The 20,294-nt window shown below is 36.2% G+C and overlaps 1 long non-coding RNA gene across 2 annotated transcripts in view; it reads right to left on the bottom strand.

Moving 5' to 3' along the window:
- LOC108522851 (uncharacterized) overlaps positions 1 to 20,294 on the bottom strand; it is an 87,209-nt gene that overhangs the window by 5,949 nt on the left and 60,966 nt on the right. The window lies entirely within an intron of this gene.

Here is a 20,294-nt window from a genome sequence, read left to right on the forward strand (position 1 = left end):
AAAAAAAAAAAAAAAAAAAAAAAAAAAAAAAAAAAAAAAAAAAAAAAAAAAAAAAAAGATCTTTTGGCCTAGACTTGGCCCAGTGGAACATCCCTCAAAGGGCACTATGTTCATTACCTAGGTTTTTAAAATCTCCAGTCACCTAGAATGAACACATGCTGCTATGGCCAATTTTACCTTATACTGAACCCTCTTTTGGCCATAGATTTATGTGACCAGCTTTTAGTGTGATTCTAGGCATACTGTGTGTCAAAGAAAAGTTGCCGTGGACAAGTTAAACAAGTAAGGGAGATTTATTCCACACCTATTGCATTAGGGGCCAACATTATGGCAATAAGGGAAACAGACTGAACTCAATTCTGCAGAAACCAAAGTTGGAAGAGCTTTTAAATGCTGACGTGACCTAGTGGAAAAGTACAGGAGTCATTTGTGGGGAATTGGTCAATGCAATTAGGCCCTCTGTGTTCGCTAATTTTTGCTTATCTAAGTTAGGCTCCTATCCCCACACAGAGCCAGAAAAGTGGGGCTCTATTTTCTTGATAATTGCATTTCAAAAGGAGGACCCTCAGCTCCTTGAGAAAAACAATTCAGGATTACAAAACTGGCAAGAGGCTTTTTTAAAGATTTACATTTCAAAGGAGCACAGAAAGAGTTACAATTGCCAGTTTTCTACAACGAATGAATGCTGTAAGAAAAGAGAGATCTGGGGCTGCCGTCAGAAAGAAAGCTAAAGTTTAGTCAGGCTAAGGTGAACTTAAAAGCCATTCAGGTCACCTGCTTCAATTAGATGTGCACAGGTGATCTGCCCTGGAGTAAATCTGAAAGGGATATTCCAATTGCCTTGACTTGATCAATACACATTGTGTACATGTAAAAATTATTACACTTACCCCAAAAATATGTACAACCATAATATATCAATTATAAATTAAATAAATAAACAAAAATAAAAGTAAAGGGAATAGTGAGCAACCAGGCAAGAAGATAACCAAGAGCAGAAGGCTACCATCCATCTCAACAATCCTCCCGAAAAACACCCAGCCACCTTTATGGAATCACAGCTAAGATCCCTCTTCATGGAAATAAAGCATTGATTCCTTATCACTTTTTAATTTATTATTGCATATAATCAATAATATATCATGAAAAATGACATATGATCAAGTATATCGTATCTTTCATCTCTTCTAAAATCACATTCTGCCCATGGGCAGAAAAATATGAGTAATCAAAGTTCCATTTCCCCAGAATTTTCCACAATTTTATAAAATTCATGCAAAAAAAAGCAGCAGGCCAACATCTGGCTTTTCCAGCAGGACACAGGCAGTGCTATTTGAGGCTGCCACCTGGGTGTCTGATGCTGGTCGAAAGACATTCCATGACCCACAAACCCATGAAGCCACACACTAGAGAAAGCTTTATATTAAAAAAGTTAAAAAAGTAATATTCAGAAGATTAGTTCTCAGTCTGCCCTTCAACCCACTCTTATATCAGGCTTGCCTTTAACCGTCCTATTTCAACCCTACCTTTATGCCCTCCCCTTCCAGCCAACAACTCATTTTATTGACGTCCCAGCTGTCCATTCACCTGCTTCACTCTCCATTTCATGACTGGTCCAGCACTTTCTTGTGGCATCAGTTACCTGGCAGTATCAGACTGTTTGATACCTCTGAATCATTCTACTGCTGGAATCCTTTCATTCCTCTTCATGTAGCCCACATGAATTCACTCTTCCAAATTTGGAGCTCAAATCTCACATTTTCCATGAAGCCTTCCTGACTTTCCTTTCGGAATACATGCCCCTCCTCTCTGATCTGCAGCAATTTGATGTGCTTCTATTATTGTGTCTGTCTTAACATACTGTAATTCTAGGTTCACCTATCTGTTTCTCCCACTGACTGTGACTCTTAGTAAAAAAATAACATAGTGTGTTTACCTTTCTATCCTCGATCCCTTAAAGGCACCCAAACACCTGTTAAATTAATTGAAAATGTATTTCAAACACCCCCATAAACATGACTTGCTGAACCACCCTACCAAGGTACAAGTCAGCACCATGGGACCTATCTCCTTCTGCCTCTGGACAGTTAGGCCTGTTTTTAGATCTTATAACTTTTTCTTTTCAGTATGATATACAGTGAGTTCCTTAATAAGTATAAAAGATAAAATAGTGCAATGGTTAATATGTCTACAGAACTAATAAGTCCTGCATCACTTAAATTCATCTTTTCTTTTAGAATATATGTGTGTATATATATATAGAGAGAGAGAGAGACATATTAAAACATAACTATAATAATCATTATAGCTAATAAAATGGTAGAAAATCAGCAATATATCAAATATAATATTTTAAATGTTATAAAAGATAGACCTGGATATTTTCCTTTCTCTATCTGATTTAGGGATTTGAGCCTAGCATTTATTCTGTTTGGAGCATTATAGATTTTAGCTACTTAGGAAATGTGTCATAATACTCTCTGTTGTTCATTCTAAGATAGATTTTATCAATTCTATTTGGTTTGATATGAGAAAATGAAAGAATAAGGAAATAGAGAGGTGTTTTCCCGTGTCCTTTGTGGGATAGTACATTCTATAGGATCTAAAATTAGAAGAAATTTCATCGAATGACTTCTCAAAGTCTTGGCCTTCCAACACCCAGAGAGGTGGTCACCCAGGTCCCGTTTGAACATTTCCAGTAATGAGTGTGCCTTCCTTCATGAGGTCCTTCTGCCTGGTGCTGCATGGCTCTGATGCTTTGAAAGTTATCAATACTGAAATGAAGCCAGCCTGTGTTGACTTCCAATTTGTGCCTACTTTGTGAAGTTATCAATCATATTCCATTTCAGTCCTCTTTTCCCAGCCCAAGTTTCTATGCAACATGAATTCTAGATGCCTTCCCATTTTGTCAATCTCTTTCTCTATGTCTTTCTGTACATTCTCTTTTGTTTTTTGTTGTTTGGATTGGTTGGTTTAAATTTGTTTTAATATGATTTGAAGAACCACAATTTTCTTACACAATTATAAATTAAATCAAAAGCTTGTAAAACTGGCTTATGAAATCAGAGGGGATTTTAGAATAAAATTAATAGACAGTGAATTCTAGTTCAATTCAGGGATTAAACTTTAAAATGCATAAACTCAAGACACATGTAATTCATACTTTAGGATATAATTCTTTACCTTTTCTCTGCTATAACATCTTGCAGCCTATTCTTAATTAAAAAAAAATTAAAATAGTTCTCATTTTTATACCTTTTAAAAGATCTTTTAGCCTAGACTTTGGCCCGGTGGAATGTCCCTCAAAGATTCATTTCATGCATGTAGAACTCAAAGAGAGAAAATATGCTCATGATCTACATTTCATTGCCTGTGTCTTTTAAGAATGAAATTACCATTGGTCAATAGTAAGCTACTTATTTTTCTGTGTCAGGCACACAAGAATTTGCACCATGACCTGCTTTTAGAGACTTGTCAACCCTGCTCAACTAAATTTTCTTTCTTTTCCTCTCCTTTCCTTTCCTTTCCCTTTCCCTTTCTTTTTTCTTTCTTTTATCTCTTCTTTCTTGGTACTCTTAAATAATTAAAATAATTAATAGGCATTGAGAATGTCTACTACCGCTAGACAGTTTCTGATTATTAGCAAGCAGGTATAACAGTTGCCCTCCGAAGGTCAATAGCCCCAACTGACAACTTTTTCACTCACCAAACACCTATTGACTATATGCTGAGGACAAGCAAACCAACCTTTGTGATATTTTTGTTTATAAACTATAGTGCTAGGGGTTTGAACTATAGAAATGTAGAGCTGAGTTAGCCAGGCAATCCAAAAAGCTTTCTGGAGAAGGTGAATAGCAATAGACATTCAAGAAAGAATTGAGACAGATAAGGACTTAGGAAAGGGGTGTTCCAGGCTGGGCAAAGCTCTTTTATGGTCCCTTGATCTTCCTGAAAAAGGAGTTTGATTTTTAGTATAATTCAAGTCCCCTTCTGTGTGGTTCCTAGGTTTCCAAAGAAATCTTTACCTACAATCTTTCAAAAAGTTAAAGGATATCAGCCCTTCTTGCCTACAGCAGACGATTTTTGACATTAATCAGAGAAATTAACTTCAATATCCACAACATTGGAAAATAAATAACTTCTAAGATAACTGACATTTTAAAAATAGATAATAATGAATATGTTTACTATTTATTGTCTTGGATATCACAGTATCTATGCCTTATAATGTTAAATCAACAGAAAGAAATATACCCACACTTTAATACCTTATCTTCCTGCAGCATGATGTCAAATGAGTTAAGATTTAATGGTATGTTCTTACTTTTATAGAGGGTCAAATAAGAACAATGTAAATTTGAGCAATGTGTCTTTAAAATACGATCATTGAAGACTCACCTACTATACAATTTATTGGCTCACACAGAACACGTAGTCCAAAAAGTTAAACTACCACACACAAATTTAGTTATTTTACATCTCCAGGTAAAAGGAAGTATTATGTTTCTCCCCCATAGCTATAACAAGCTAACTGCAGTAACCAACTGCAGTACAGCCCAGGATGAAATTTAATTATTTGCTCTTTTTAATACATTTGGAACTCTCTTTACTTTTTTATTTGCAGATGAACTTTTAATTAAAATATACTAGATATAAAGAAAAGCATACAAATTATTCATGTAGAGCTTGATGAATTATATGTAATGATTACAAAGTAAGCAAAATAAGGACCTCATAAATCAAGAGATGAAATTTGACCAGCAACTCAGCAGCCCTCCATAAGTTTCATCCCATTTACAACCACTAACATCTACCACAGTAATGTTAACCACAATGAAAAGAATTAAACATAGTATCTTCTTCCTCCTTTGTCTTCCCACACTTCACAATGATTATTCACTGTAATAAAAATCTTGGGTATTTTAATGTATAGGATGACTTCAAATAAAAATTTCAATCCTTTGAGGAAGTGAGTTAAGATCTCTCTTGAATTCTTCATTACTTTGTACAACTTACTCTTTAACCTTAAATGTTGTGTCTGAGTTTCTTTTCCTCATTTTTTTTTTTTTNTGAGTTCCTTAATAAGTATAAAAGATAAAATAGTGCAATGGTTAATATGTCTACAGAACTAATAAGTCCTGCATCACTTAAATTCATCTTTTCTTTTAGAATATATGTGTGTATATATATATAGAGAGAGAGAGAGACATATTAAAACATAACTATAATAATCATTATAGCTAATAAAATGGTAGAAAATCAGCAATATATCAAATATAATATTTTAAATGTTATAAAAGATAGACCTGGATATTTTCCTTTCTCTATCTGATTTAGGGATTTGAGCCTAGCATTTATTCTGTTTGGAGCATTATAGATTTTAGCTACTTAGGAAATGTGTCATAATACTCTCTGTTGTTCATTCTAAGATAGATTTTATCAATTCTATTTGGTTTGATATGAGAAAATGAAAGAATAAGGAAATAGAGAGGTGTTTTCCCGTGTCCTTTGTGGGATAGTACATTCTATAGGATCTAAAAATTAGAAGAAATTTCATCGAATGACTTCTCAAAGTCTTGGCCTTCCAACACCCAGAGAGGTGGTCACCCAGGTCCCGTTTGAACATTTCCAGTAATGAGTGTGCCTTCCTTCATGAGGTCCTTCTGCCTGGTGCTGCATGGCTCTGATGCTTTGAAAGTTATCAATACTGAAATGAAGCCAGCCTGTGTTGACTTCCAATTTGTGCCTACTTTGTGAAGTTATCAATCATATTCCATTTCAGTCCTCTTTTCCCAGCCCAAGTTTCTATGCAACATGAATTCTAGATGCCTTCCCATTTTTGTCAATCTCTTTCTCTATGTCTTTCTGTACATTCTCTTTTTGTTTTTTGTTGTTTGGATTGGTTGGTTTAAATTTGTTTTTAATATGATTTGAAGAACCACAATTTTCTTACACAATTATAAATTAAATCAAAAGCTTGTAAAACTGGCTTATGAAATCAGAGGGGGATTTTAGAATAAAATTAATAGACAGTGAATTCTAGTTCAATTCAGGGATTAAACTTTAAAAATGCATAAACTCAAGACACATGTAATTCATACTTTAGGATATAATTCTTTACCTTTTCTCTGCTATAACTTCTTGCAGCCTATTCTTAATTAAAAAAAAATTAAAATAGTTCTCATTTTTATACCTTTTAAAAGATCTTTTAGCCTAGACTTTGGCCCGGTGGAATGTCCCTCAAAGATTCATTTCATGCATGTAGAACTCAAAGAGAGAAAATATGCTCATGATCTACATTTCATTGCCTGTGTCTTTTAAGAATGAAATTACCATTGGTCAATAGTAAGCTACTTATTTTCTGTGTCAGGCACACAAGAATTTGCACCATGACCTGCTTTTAGAGACTTGTCAACCCTGCTCAACTAAATTTTCTTTCTTTTCCTCTCCTTTCCTTTCCTTTCCCTTTCCCTTTCTTTTTTCTTTCTTTTATCTCTTCTTTCTTGGTACTCTTAAATAATTAAAATAATTAATAGGCATTGAGAATGTCTACTACCGCTAGACAGTTTCTGATTATTAGCAAGCAGGTATAACAGTTGCCCTCCGAAGGTCAATAGCCCCAACTGACAACTTTTCACTCACCAAACACCTATTGACTATATGCTGAGGACAAGCAAACCAACCTTTGTGATATTTTGTTTATAAACTATAGTGCTAGGGGTTTGAACTATAGAAATGTAGAGCTGAGTTAGCCAGGCAATCCAAAAGCTTTCTGGAGAAGGTGAATAGCAATAGACATTCAAGAAAGAATTGAGACAGATAAGGACTTAGGAAAGGGGTGTTCCAGGCTGGGCAAAGCTCTTTTATGGTCCCTTGATCTTCCTGAAAAGGAGTTTGATTTTAGTATAATTCAAGTCCCCTTCTGTGTGGTTCCTAGGTTTCCAAAGAAATCTTTACCTACAATCTTTCAAAAGTTAAAGGATATCAGCCCTTCTTGCCTACAGCAGACGATTTTGACATTAATCAGAGAAATTAACTTCAATATCCACAACATTGGAAAATAAATAACTTCTAAGATAACTGACATTTTAAAATAGATAATAATGAATATGTTTACTATTTATTGTCTTGGATATCACAGTATCTATGCCTTATAATGTTAAATCAACAGAAAGAAATATACCCACACTTTAATACCTTATCTTCCTGCAGCATGATGTCAAATGAGTTAAGATTTAATGGTATGTTCTTACTTTTATAGAGGGTCAAATAAGAACAATGTAAATTTGAGCAATGTGTCTTTAAAATACGATCATTGAAGACTCACCTACTATACAATTTATTGGCTCACACAGAACACGTAGTCCAAAAGTTAAACTACCACACACAAATTTAGTTATTTTACATCTCCAGGTAAAAGGAAGTATTATGTTTCTCCCCATAGCTATAACAAGCTAACTGCAGTAACCAACTGCAGTACAGCCCAGGATGAAATTTAATTATTTGCTCTTTTAATACATTTGGAACTCTCTTTACTTTTTTATTTGCAGATGAACTTTTAATTAAAATATACTAGATATAAAGAAAAGCATACAAATTATTCATGTAGAGCTTGATGAATTATATGTAATGATTACAAAGTAAGCAAAATAAGGACCTCATAAATCAAGAGATGAAATTTGACCAGCAACTCAGCAGCCCTCCATAAGTTTCATCCCATTTACAACCACTAACATCTACCACAGTAATGTTAACCACAATGAAAAGAATTAAACATAGTATCTTCTTCCTCCTTTGTCTTCCCACACTTCACAATGATTATTCACTGTAATAAAATCTTGGGTATTTTAATGTATAGGATGACTTCAAATAAAATTTCAATCCTTTGAGGAAGTGAGTTAAGATCTCTCTTGAATTCTTCATTACTTTGTACAACTTACTCTTTAACCTTAAATGTTGTGTCTGAGTTTCTTTTCCTCATTTTTTTTTTTTTGTGGTTATTTTGTTTTCTCTGGGAGGATACAGAGAATTTGAAAAACCAAAGAAACATAAAAGGAAGCATGAGGTTAAAGATAGGAAGACCACTACACTTTTAAGAGTGAAATATACTTCACATCCTTCAACGATGGGAACTTTTCTTCAAACAGGTTAATTGGATATCCTGTGGTGTTGGGTGTTACTGTTCACAAGAACAGCTTTATCCTTAAAAGGATATCACTTGTTTCCTTGATATTTTCTTTCTGCCTTCATCATGCATTTCTGTGTAGCTTGCCAACAGCAAATATTGTCTTTGCTGTAACAAAAAGACATATATGTCTTTTGTATGTCTACATATATATGTCAGTGGAGGAACCAACATAGTTATATTTAGCTCTTTCTTTGCATAGCAAATATGATAGATTTAAATCTTAAAGAATAAAGTGATACACATATTATCAAAATATATTTTAGTACAAGAACAAAATAGTTGACATATTTTTCAATAAAGTGCTATGTTTGATTAAGTAACTTGTTTGTATGCCCTATTTTGTTTTGCATTCTTTTCTTTCCTTTTGTTCAATAAATACTGAACACAACCTAGGTACTGTGTGCTGATCTGAGTACTTTATAAGCATTATTTTATTTCTTACAACAACCTGAGGAGATATAAACTATTATCATCAAGTCTAAAACATGATCACTACCACATAATCCAGCAATCTCACTACTGGGTATATATCCAAAGGAAATGAAATCAGTATGTTGAAGAATTATTGGCACTCCCATGTTTTCCGCATCACTGTTCACAGCAGCCAAGATATGGAATCAAGCTAAGTGCCCAAAACAGATGAACAAATAAAGAAAATGTGGTATAAATACACAATGGGATACTAGTCTGCCTTTAAAAAGAAGGAAATCCTGTCATTTGCTATAACAATGATAAGCCTGGAAGACATCATGTTACATGAAATAAGTCAGACACAGAAAAAACAGAAAGTGCATGATCTCACTTATTTGTGTAGACTAAAAAGTCAAAGTCACAGCAGCAGACAGTAGAATATCATAGTTACCAGGGGCTGGGGTAGGCTGATTGTATCCTTTGATGCTGATCAAAGTATTCAAAATTTCAGTTAGACAGGAGGAATAAGTTCAAGAGATATATCATACAACATTTTAACCATAGTTAATAGCAATGTATTATATACTTGGAAATTGCTAATAGAATCGATTTTAAGTGTTCTTGCCACAAAAAATAAGTATGTGGAGTAATGCATATATTATTTAGCCTGACTTAGCCATTCCACAGTGTGTGTATACATATTTTAAAGCATTGTGTTGTATCCCATAAATATATAACATGTTTATTTGTGAATTTAAATAAATATGATAACTGAAGACTCACCTAATGTACAATTCAGTGTCTGACATAAGAACTTTTAATATCCCCAAAATAAAAACCTCCACACACAATCTGAATATATTATTTTGCAGATAAGTAAATTTTCTCCCCTGTGGCTATCATAAACTTACTGCAGTACGCAACTGTAGGAAAGTCCAGTTTTTACAGAGGCAGAGAGAGTTCCAATAACTTACCCAACTTTATACTAGGAAGTAGTATAACTAAGATTTAACTGGAATACAGAGCCTGTGATCTTAACCACAAAGCTGTAATGTCTTTTGGGAGCTTTTACTAATAATCACATCCCCCCAATAATTTCTTAAAACAGTTTCTCATGTTTGTATATATATTTTATAACATAATATATACATTAAACTTACTAATAGTTTTACCAATATATATTTTTGACCCAAATTTTAATTCTGAAGTTTCAGAAATGCAAATTGTTTAATAGGAGGAGTAGTGGAAAAGCCTCAGGATATCTCCCAGAAATCTGCCACACCACATGAAAGTTTGTTATTGAAGACTGATTCTTATAGATCAGTAAGAAACTTTTTAAACAAACAAATACCTCAAGAAGGCTTAATATGTTGATAAGGTTTGGCTAGGTATCTCCACCCAAATCTCACCTTGAATCATAATAATCCCCACATGTCAAGGGTGGGACCAGGTGGAGATAACCGAATCATGGGGGCGGGTTCCCCCATTATGTTCTCATGATAGTGAATGAGTTTTCACAAGATCTGATGGTTTTATAGGGGGCTTTGCCCCTTTGCTCAGCACTTCTCCTTCCTGCTGGCATGTGAAGAAGGATGTGTTTGCTTCCCCTTCCATTATGATTGTAAGTTTCCTGAGGCCTTCCCAGCCATGTGGAATGTGAGTCAATTAAACCTCTTTCCTTTATCAATTACCCAGTCTCAGGCAGCTCTTTATAGCAGCATGAGAACAGAATAATACATATGTCGTCCATGCATTTCACAAATATTTATTGTCTATTTACTAGATACCAAACAAAGTATTTGGGATACATTAACAAAAATTCCATCATCAGATAACTATAGCTTTCTGATAGAAAGAGGAAATAAGAAAAATATGGTAAATAATAAAGAAGTAAGTTATATAAAATTTGAAAAGATGATATGTGCATTCAGAAAAGGGTACAGCAGGATAAGGAGGATTTAGAGTAGTGGGATGGGGACAGACCACAGTCTTAAATGCCAGGTTCAAGGTAGTACTGCTGAGAGGACAAAGATTTGAGGAAAGAGGTAAGAAAGCTAACCAAGGGGATTTAAGGGGAAGGAGGAGTGGGTAAGGGTTCCAGACAGAGGTAGGAGACAGAGTGAAGAACCTGAGGACAGAGGATGCTTCACAACCTAATGTGTTACAGAAGCAGCAAGAAAGCAGGTACCCAGCTGGAAAATGTGAGGGAGATCAGACCAGGTAGGAATACAGGTCAAGATTTTGATCATATAGATCCTTTCAGAGCACGGTCAGAATATTGGTTTTTACCCTCAGTGAAGCAGGAAGTCCATACAGGGTTTTGAGTTATGTGAACGAATATTTTGAAAAGATCTCCCTGACATCTATCTTGAAAGCAGTAACAGATGGAAGAAAGTTAAATCAGGAGATGTGACTGGGATGTTTATTACCTAATCCAGCCAAAAAATGAAAAAATTTACAAGATGATAGTTGTTAGAAGTAGTAATAAAGAATGAGATTTGAAATATATTTTAAAGATTCAGACAATAAGATTTCCTGATAATTGGAAGTAGGGTGGGAGAGAAATAAGTGTCAACAAGGTACTCCAACGTTTTTACATAGTGACAAGAAGGGTAGAGTTGCTGTCCAAGAGATATTAATTGGGTACTTGTGATATTGATATGGGTTTGGATGGGGAGGGAGGATCAGAAGTTCAGTCTGGACATGTTAAGTGTAAGGAAATTACCATATATCCAAATGAAGATCTCCAGCCTGGAGATACACATTTGTTCTTAAGTACTGATCATTACTACATATGTAAAGGCAAAAAAATTAGGACAGATAATTTTTTTCCAACAGCTGTTGAGTAGGGTTGGCAATTTCTTTTTTTTATTATTATTATACTTTAAGTTCTAGGGTACATGTGCACAATGTGCAGGTTTGTTAAATAGGTATACATGTGCCATGTTGGTTTGCTGCACCCATTAACTCATCATTTACATTTGGTACTTCTCCTAATGCTATCCCACCCTCGCTCCCCCCACACCAAGACAGGCCCCAGTGTGTGATGTTCCCCACCCTGTGTCCAAGTGTTCTCATTGTTCAATTCCCACCTATGAGTGAGAACATGTGGTGATTGGTTTTCAGTCCTTGTGATAGTTTGCTCAGAATGATGGTTTCCAGCTTCATTCGTGTCCCTGCAAAGGACATGAACTCATCCTTTTTATGGCTGCATAGTATTCCATGGTATATATGTGCCACATTTTCTTAATCCAGTCTGTCACTGATGAACAATTGGATTGGTTCCAAGTCTTTGCTGTTGTGAATAGTGCTGCAATAAACACATGTGTGCATGTTTCTTTACAGTAGTATGATTTATAATCATTTGGGTACCCAGTAATGGGATGGCTGGGTCAAATGGTATTTCTAGTTCTAGATCCTCGAGGAATTGCCACACTGTCTTCCACAATGGTTAAACTAGTTTACATTCCCACTGATAGTGTAAAAGTGTTCCTATTTCTCCACATCCTCTCCAGCACCTGTTGTTTCCTGACTTTTTAATGATTGCCATTCTAACTGGTGTGAGATGGTATCTCATTGTGGTTTTGATTTGCATTTCTCTGATGGCCAGTGATGATGAGCATTTTTTCATGTGTCTGTTGACTGTATGAATATCTTCTTTTGAGAAATGTCTGTTCATATCCTTTGCCCACTTTTTGATGGGGTTGTTTGTTTNTCTTTTTTGATTCCATATGAACTTTACAATAGTTTTTTCCAATTCTGTGAAGAAAGTCATTAGTAATTTGATGGGGAATGCATTGAATCTATAAATTACTTTGGGAAGTATGGCCATTTTCACGATATTGATTCTTCCTATCTATGAGCATGGAATGTTCTTCCATTTGTTTGTGTCCTCTTATTTGGTTGAGCAGTGGTTTGTAGTTATTTTTGAAGAGGTTCTTCACATCCTTTGTAAGTTGGATTCCTAGGTATTTTATTATCTTTGTAGCAGTTGTGAATGGGAGTTCACTCATGATTTGGCTCTCTGTCTGTTATTAGTGTATAGGAATGCTTGTGATTTTTGCACATTGATTTTGTATCCTTTGCTGAAGTTGCTTGTCAGCTTAAGGAGATTTGGGGCTGAGATGATGGGGTTTTCTAAATATACAATCCTGTCATCTGCAAACAGGGACAATTTGACTTCCTCTTTTCCTAATTGAATATCCTTTATTTCTTTCTCTTGCCTGATTGCCCTGGCCAGAACTTCCAACACTATGCTGAACAGGAGTGGTGAGAGAGGGCATCCCTGTCTTTTGCCAGTTTTCGAAAGCAATGCTTCCAGTATTTGCCCATTCAGTATGATATTGGCTGTGGGAGCGCTTATTATTTTAAGATACGTTCCATCAATACCTAGTTTATTGAGAGTTTTTAGCATGAAGGGCTGTTGAAATTTGTAGAAGGTCTTTTCAGCATCTATTGAGGTAATCATGTGATTTTTGTCATTGGTTTTGTTTATGTGATGGATTACGTTTATTGATTTGTGTATGTTGAACCAGCCTTGCATCCCAGGGATGAAGCCAACTTGATCTTGGTGGATAAGCTTTTTGATGTGCTTCTGGATTTGGTTTGTCAGTATTTCATTGAGGATTTTCACAGTGATGTTCATCAGGGATATTGGTCTAAAATTCTCTTTTTTGTTGTGTCTCTGCCAGGCTTTGGTATCAGGATGATGCTGGTCTCATAAAATGATTTAGAGAGGATTCCCTCTTTTTCTGTTGATTGGAATAGTTTCAGAAGAAATGGTACCAGCTCCTCTTCGTATCTCTGGTAGAATTTGACTGTGAATCCGTCTGGTCCTGGACTTTTTCTGGTTGGCAGGCTACTAATTATTGCCTCAATTTCAGAGCCTGTTATTGGTCTACTCAGAAATTCAACTTCCTGCTTTACTCTTGGGAGGGTGTATGTGTCCAGGAATTTATCCATTTCTTCTAGATTTTCTAGTTTATTTGTGTAGAGGTGTTTATAGTATCCTCTGATGGTAGTTTGCATTTCTGTGGGATTGGTGGTGATATCCCTTTTATCATTTTTATTGCATCTATTTGATTCTTCTCTCTTTTCTTCTTTACTAGTCTTGCTAGCAGTCTATCAATTTTGCTGATCTTTTTGAAAAACCAGCTCCTGGATTCATTGATTTTTTTGAAGGATTTTCTTGTGTCTCTATCTCCTTCAGTTCTGCTCTGATCTTAGTTATTTCTTGCCTTCTGCTAGCTTTTGGTTGCTCTTGCTTCTCTAGTTCTTTTAATTGTGATATTAGGGTGTCGATTCTAGATCTTTCCTCCTGTCTCTTGTGGGCATTTAGTGCTTAAATTTCCCTCTACACACTGCTTTAAATGTGTCCCAGAGATTCTGGTACATTATGTCTTTGTTCTCATTGGTTTCAAAGACCATCTTTATTTCTGCCTTTCTTTCGTTATTTACCCAGTAGTCATTCAGGAGCACATTGTTCAGTTTCCATGTAGTTGTCTGGTTTTGAGTGAGTTTCTTAATCCTGAGTTCTAATGTGATTGCATTGTGTTCTGAGAGACAGTTTGTTCTGAATCTGTTCTTTTACATTTGATGAGCAGTGCTTTACTTCCAACTATGTGGTCAATTTTGGAATAAGTGTGATGTGGTGCTGAGAAGAATGTATATTCTGTTGATTTGGGGTGGAGAATTCTTTAGACATCAATTAGGTCTGCTGGGCACAGAGCTGAGTTCAAGTCCTGGATATCCTTGTTAACCTTCTGTCTTGTTATCTGTCTAATATTGACAGTGGGGTTTTAAAGTCTCCCATTATTATTGTGTGGGGGTCTAAGTCTCTTTGTAGGTCTCTAAGGACTTGTTTTATGAATCTGGGTGTTCCTGTATTGGGTGCATATATATATATTTAGGATAGTTAGCTCTTCTTGATGAATTGATTCCTTCACCATTATGTAATGACCGTCTTTGTCTCTTTTGATATTTGTTGGTTTAAAGTCTGTTTTATCAGAGACTAGGATTGCAACCCCTGCTTTTTGTTTTGTTTTGTTTTGTTTTGTTTTTTGCTTTCCATTTGCTTGGTGTATCTTCCACTATCCCTTTATTTTGAGCCTATGTGTGTCTCTGCACATGAGACAGGTCTCCTGAATACAACAAACTGATGGGTCTTGACTCTTTATCCAATTTGCCAGTCAGCGTCTTTTAATTGGGGCATTTAGCCCATTTACATTTTAGGTTAATATTGTTATGTGTGAATTTGATCCTGTCATTATGATGTTAGCTGGTTATTTTGCCCATTAGTTGATGCAGTTTCCTCCTAACTTCGATGGTCTTTGCAATTTGGCATATTTTTGCAGTGGCTAGTACTGGTTGTTCCTTTCCATGTTTAGTGCTTCCTTCAGGAGCTCTTGTAAAGCAGGCCTAGTGGTGACAAAACATCTCAGCATTTGCTTGTATGTAAAGGATTTTATTTCTCCTTCATTTATGAAGCTTAGTTTGGCTGGATACGAAATTCTGGGTTGAAAATTCTTTGCTTTAAGAATGTTGAATATTGGCCCCCACTCTCTTCTGACTTGCAGAGTTTCTGCTGAGAGACCGGCTGTTGGTCTGATGGGCTTCCCTTTGTGGGTAACTCGACCTTTCTCTCTGACTGCCCTTAACATTTTTTCCTTCATTTCAACCTTGGTGAATCTGACAATTATGTGTCTTGGGGTTGCTCTTCTCCCGGGGTATCCTTGTGGTGTTCTCTATATTTCCTGAATTTGAATGTTGGCCTGCCTTGCCAGGTTGGGGAAGTTCTCCTGGATAATATCCTGAAGAGTGTTTTCCAACTTGGTTCCATTCTCCCTGTCACTTTCAGGTACACCAANAATGTTGAATATTGGCCCCACTCTCTTCTGACTTGCAGAGTTTCTGCTGAGAGACCGGCTGTTGGTCTGATGGGCTTCCCTTTGTGGGTAACTCGACCTTTCTCTCTGACTGCCCTTAACATTTTTTCCTTCATTTCAACCTTGGTGAATCTGACAATTATGTGTCTTGGGGTTGCTCTTCTCCCGGGGTATCCTTGTGGTGTTCTCTATATTTCCTGAATTTGAATGTTGGCCTGCCTTGCCAGGTTGGGGAAGTTCTCCTGGATAATATCCTGAAGAGTGTTTTCCAACTTGGTTCCATTCTCCCTGTCACTTTCAGGTACACCAATCAGACATAGATTTGGTCTTTTCACATAGTCCCAAGTTTATTGGAGGCTTTGTTTATTTCTTTTTACTCTTTTTTCTCTAACCCTGTTTTCTCACTTTATTTCATTAATTTGTTCTTCAATCACTGATACCCTTTCTTCCACTTGATCAAATTGACTACTAAAACTAGTGCATGCATCACCTAGTTCTCATGCCATGGTTTTCAGCTCCATCAGGTCATTTAAGGTCTGCTCTACACTGTTTATTCTAGTTAATCATTTGTCTAATCTTTTTTCAAGGTTTTTAACTTCCTTGCAATGAGTTCAAACATCCTCCTTTAGCTCATATTCTAGTTAACCATTTGTCTAATCTTTTTTCAAGGTTTTTAGCTTCCTTGCAATGGGTTCAAACATCCTCCTTTAGCTCAGAGAAGTTTGTTATTATCGACCTTCTGAAGACTACTTCTGTCAACTTGTCAAAGTCATTCTCTGTCCAGCTTTGTTCTGCTGTTGGTGAGGAGCTGCAATTCTCTGAAGGAGAAGAGTTGCTCTGGTTTTTTAGAATTTTCAGCTTTTCTGCTCTGGTTTCTCCCCATCTTTGTGGTTTTATCTACCTTTGGTCTTTGGTGATGGTGACCTACAGATGGGGTTTTGGTGTGGATGTCTTTTTTGTTGATGTTGATGCTATTCCTTTCTGTTTGTTAGTTTTCTTTTAATAGTGAGGTCCCTCAGCTGCAGGTCTGTTGGAGTTTGCTGGAGGTCCACTCCAGACCCTGTTTGCCTGGGTATCACCAGTGGAGGCTGCAGAAGAGCAAATATTGCTGCCTGATCCTTCCTCTGGAAGTTTCATCCCAGAGAGGCACCTGCCTGTATGAGGTATCAGTTGGCCCCTACTGGGAGGTTTCTCCCAGTTAGGCTACACAGGGATCAGGGACTAACTTGAGGACACAGTTTGTCCATTCTCAGAGCTCAAACACCATGCTGTGAGAACCACTGCTCTCTTCAGAGCTGTTAGACAGGTACATTCAAGTCTGCAGAAGTTTTTTACTGCCTTTTGTTCAGCTATACCCTGCCTCCAGAGGTACAGTCTACAGAGGCAGCAGGCCCTGTTGAGCTGCGGTGGGCTCCATCCAGTTCAAGCTTCCTGGCTGCTTTGTTTACCTACTCAAGCCTCAAAAATGGCAGATGCCCTTCCGCCTACCAGGCTGCCACCTCGCAGCTCGATCTCAGACTGCTGCAATAGCAGTGAGCAAGGCTCCTTGGGCATGGGACCCATCCAGCCGGGTGCAGGATATAATCTCCTGGTGTGCCATTTGCTAAGGCCATTGGAAAAGTGCAGTATTTGGGTGACAGTGTCCCAACTTTCCAGCTACCATCTGTCATGGCTTTCCTTGGCTAGGAAAGGGAAATCCCCTGACCCCTTGTGCTTCCCGGTTGAGGTAATTCTCTGCCCTGCTTCAGCTCGCCCTCCGTGGGCTGCACCCACTGTCCAACTAGTCCCAATGAGATGAATCTGTACAGCTACAGACCATCTGTAGCTCCTGTTTGGCCATCCTGGAATAGACTGGGTTGGCAATTTCAATACAGTTTTGGATGTGGGCAGAAAGGAAGTTAAGAAAGGAGGTATAATTTTAACCCACCCCAAGGCCCATCTGAGGGAAAACTGACTTTGTGTGCATTTATCTCAATCCTAAAAGGCACGTATTATAACCACCATTATATGGTGAAGATCAAGGAGGCTCAAAGAGTAAAGATGATATGGCAAAGTTTGTACAGTAAGACATTTAGACAAGACTTGCAACTCTTGGCTCTATCTCCCCAGTATGACTCCTTTCCTCCATTCAAGCACCACCAAGAAACTGAAAGGCAAGGTGCAAGGGTTCTAAAAGAGACACACAAATGGGGAGATGAAAGAATGTGTTGGGAAAATGTGCATGTTTCATTAACTTGCCTAGCATCAACCTCTGAACACTGGGATAGGTGATAGACTGTAAGGTAACCTTTCTCAATGGAGCTATATGAAAGTTATCTGTCTAAATCAGTTTACAACATTCCTAAGTAGAGGTGGGAAACATATCTCGATAATTTATGAAAGCTGTTTCTCAACCTATGAGTCAATGCAAACTTATTGTGTAGCTTCCCTAATTTATATTTCTAATCAGAAAACTGCCAAACCTTAAAATTCTTTTATGTAAGCATTTTTTAACAAAGAAAGTAATGCCTGTGGGAAAATCATTCTGCTTGGCTATGACCATTTTGCTTGGCATTCATATGACCTATGAATTTCAGTGGTCATATTTTTATATATTTTCAAACTAAGTTAGTTCAGACTTTATACTAAGATTGATATATATTTTTAAATAGTGTCATAAATTATATTTCCACATATTGTTTTCTGGGAATATGGTTTTACTGGACATAGCTTCTTTTGGTCTATTATAACCCTTTTAGTTGTCAATTATATTTCCAAATAGCAAGAGAAAGATAGAGGTTGTTTTTTAAAATGTATTGTTTTTAAGAAAATAATAGGTAAGACTTACTAGATAGAACCCTCCATTATGTATATATAATAACTGAAGAAAATCAATATTCATAATAAGAAAAAAGATTGTTAAATTATGAAATTCAGTCTTGCTTATATTTCTACTGCCAAGTAAAATTATTTGTTTGTAAATATTCAGACACAGTAAACATACTTTAGTATCTGGGAACTTAATATGCTTCACTTCATTATTTTGACTTAAATATGTTTTTTACGTTGATAGCAGAGGACTCATTAATATTTTCAAATACAAACCAAGTATAAAGAAACAAAGCACTTTTCTTCACACAGAGTATAAACTGTTATTACTTTCTTTTTTTATTTTAAAAGCTATCAACTGGTATTCAAACAATAACATATGTAACAAGAGACTTACTATTGAAAATGACTGTGAAACAGAAAAAAAGAAACCATTTAAAAAATTGTGGCTAAGATACAGGAAGAAAAATAATCACTGTGAAATGGTATATAGAAAAAATCAGGTACACCTGACCACCAGAGAGATGTCAGCATACATTTGAAACTGGCTTCAGGGCTTCCTCAAACTCACATTTAGTCTGTTTCCATGTGGTTCTCCAAATAAATGGAAAATACAGTGAAAGAGGAAAAACACTTTTAAAAAATAGAAAAAGCGCCAGATAAAATAGAGAAATTATTCATCCAGATTCCAAATTATTCAGCAAGTTCAGAAAACTCAGCTTCCCAAAGATATGACATTATCAAAAGGAATGTAGTGAAATCTAACATTGAAATTGTGAATTACCTTGAGCTAATAGTTTACACAGTGTCTGACAAACATTATTGTGTTTCCCTCAGTCTTTTGAAATTCTCTGAAATGCTCCTACAAAATTCACTGTGATGCCATAGTTTAGGAACCACAGGTCTAGGTTAATAAGTAGTCCATAGTGTTCTGGGATAAGATAAAAAATAATAATAATAATTACAGTTCAATAAGGAAAGTCCTGTGTTGCAAGAATACAGTAATAACAGTAATGGGAAAGTTGGATCAGATTTTATATAATATTAGATTAGATAGCATATTAAGGCCTTCTGCTTTTTCTGTAGTTCATCATTGCAAGAGGTTTATAGGCAAAGGGAATAGATGAAAAATCAATTAGAGGTAAGAAAGGAATCAATTCCTAAAATGAGGGCAAATGTGTGGACAATCATTTGGTAATCCAACAATATCTAAGCACCCTCTGCCTGGCCAGCAGATACATAACACCACACAAAGCAAGAAAAAAGACAAGCGTCCAACTGAAAATGCCCTCCACCTCTTACCATCTCCTACATCATCTCTTGGACACAATGATTCTGTTGTGCCATTGACACTCAAACGGTGCCCAGCAGGTAGTAGATGCCTAATAAATGATTATATATTCATTAGAAAAGACAGAACACATGGGAATATTTAAGAAGCCACATATGTAGATTTCAACAACTGAGTATTTATTTATTACATAGAAAGGAAGCATATAGTAAAGTGCTTCACATATCCAATTGAGAAGATCAAAAGCTTTGCAGTCAAAGGAATTAAAATAAATTTATTCAATGTAAATTTCACACAAATATCTTGAAGGGAAGTTGAGAATGTGAATTCTATGAGATTTTTTTTCTGTTCTGTAAGCACAATAAAATTCTTTTTTTTTTTATTATACTTTAAGTTCTAGGGTACATGTGCATAACGTGCAGGTTTGTTACATATGTATATTTGTGCCATGTTGGTGTGCTGCAACCATCAACTCGTCAGCACCCATCAATTCATCATTTATATCATGTATAACTCCCCAATGCAATCCCTCCCCCCTCCCCCCTCCCCATGATAGGCCCCAGTGTGTGATGTTCCCCTTCCCGAGTCCAAGTGATCTCATTGTTCAGTTCCCACCTATGAGTGAGAACATGCAGTGTTTGGTTTTCTCTTCTTGTGACAGTTTGCTAAGAATGATGGTTTCCAGCTGCATCCATGTCCCTACAAAGGACAC

The sequence above is a fragment of the Rhinopithecus bieti genome, unplaced genomic scaffold, assembly GCF_001698545.2.
Source record: "Rhinopithecus bieti isolate Rb0 unplaced genomic scaffold, ASM169854v2 scaffold_66246, whole genome shotgun sequence".
Classification (NCBI taxonomy): Eukaryota; Metazoa; Chordata; class Mammalia; order Primates; family Cercopithecidae; genus Rhinopithecus; species Rhinopithecus bieti.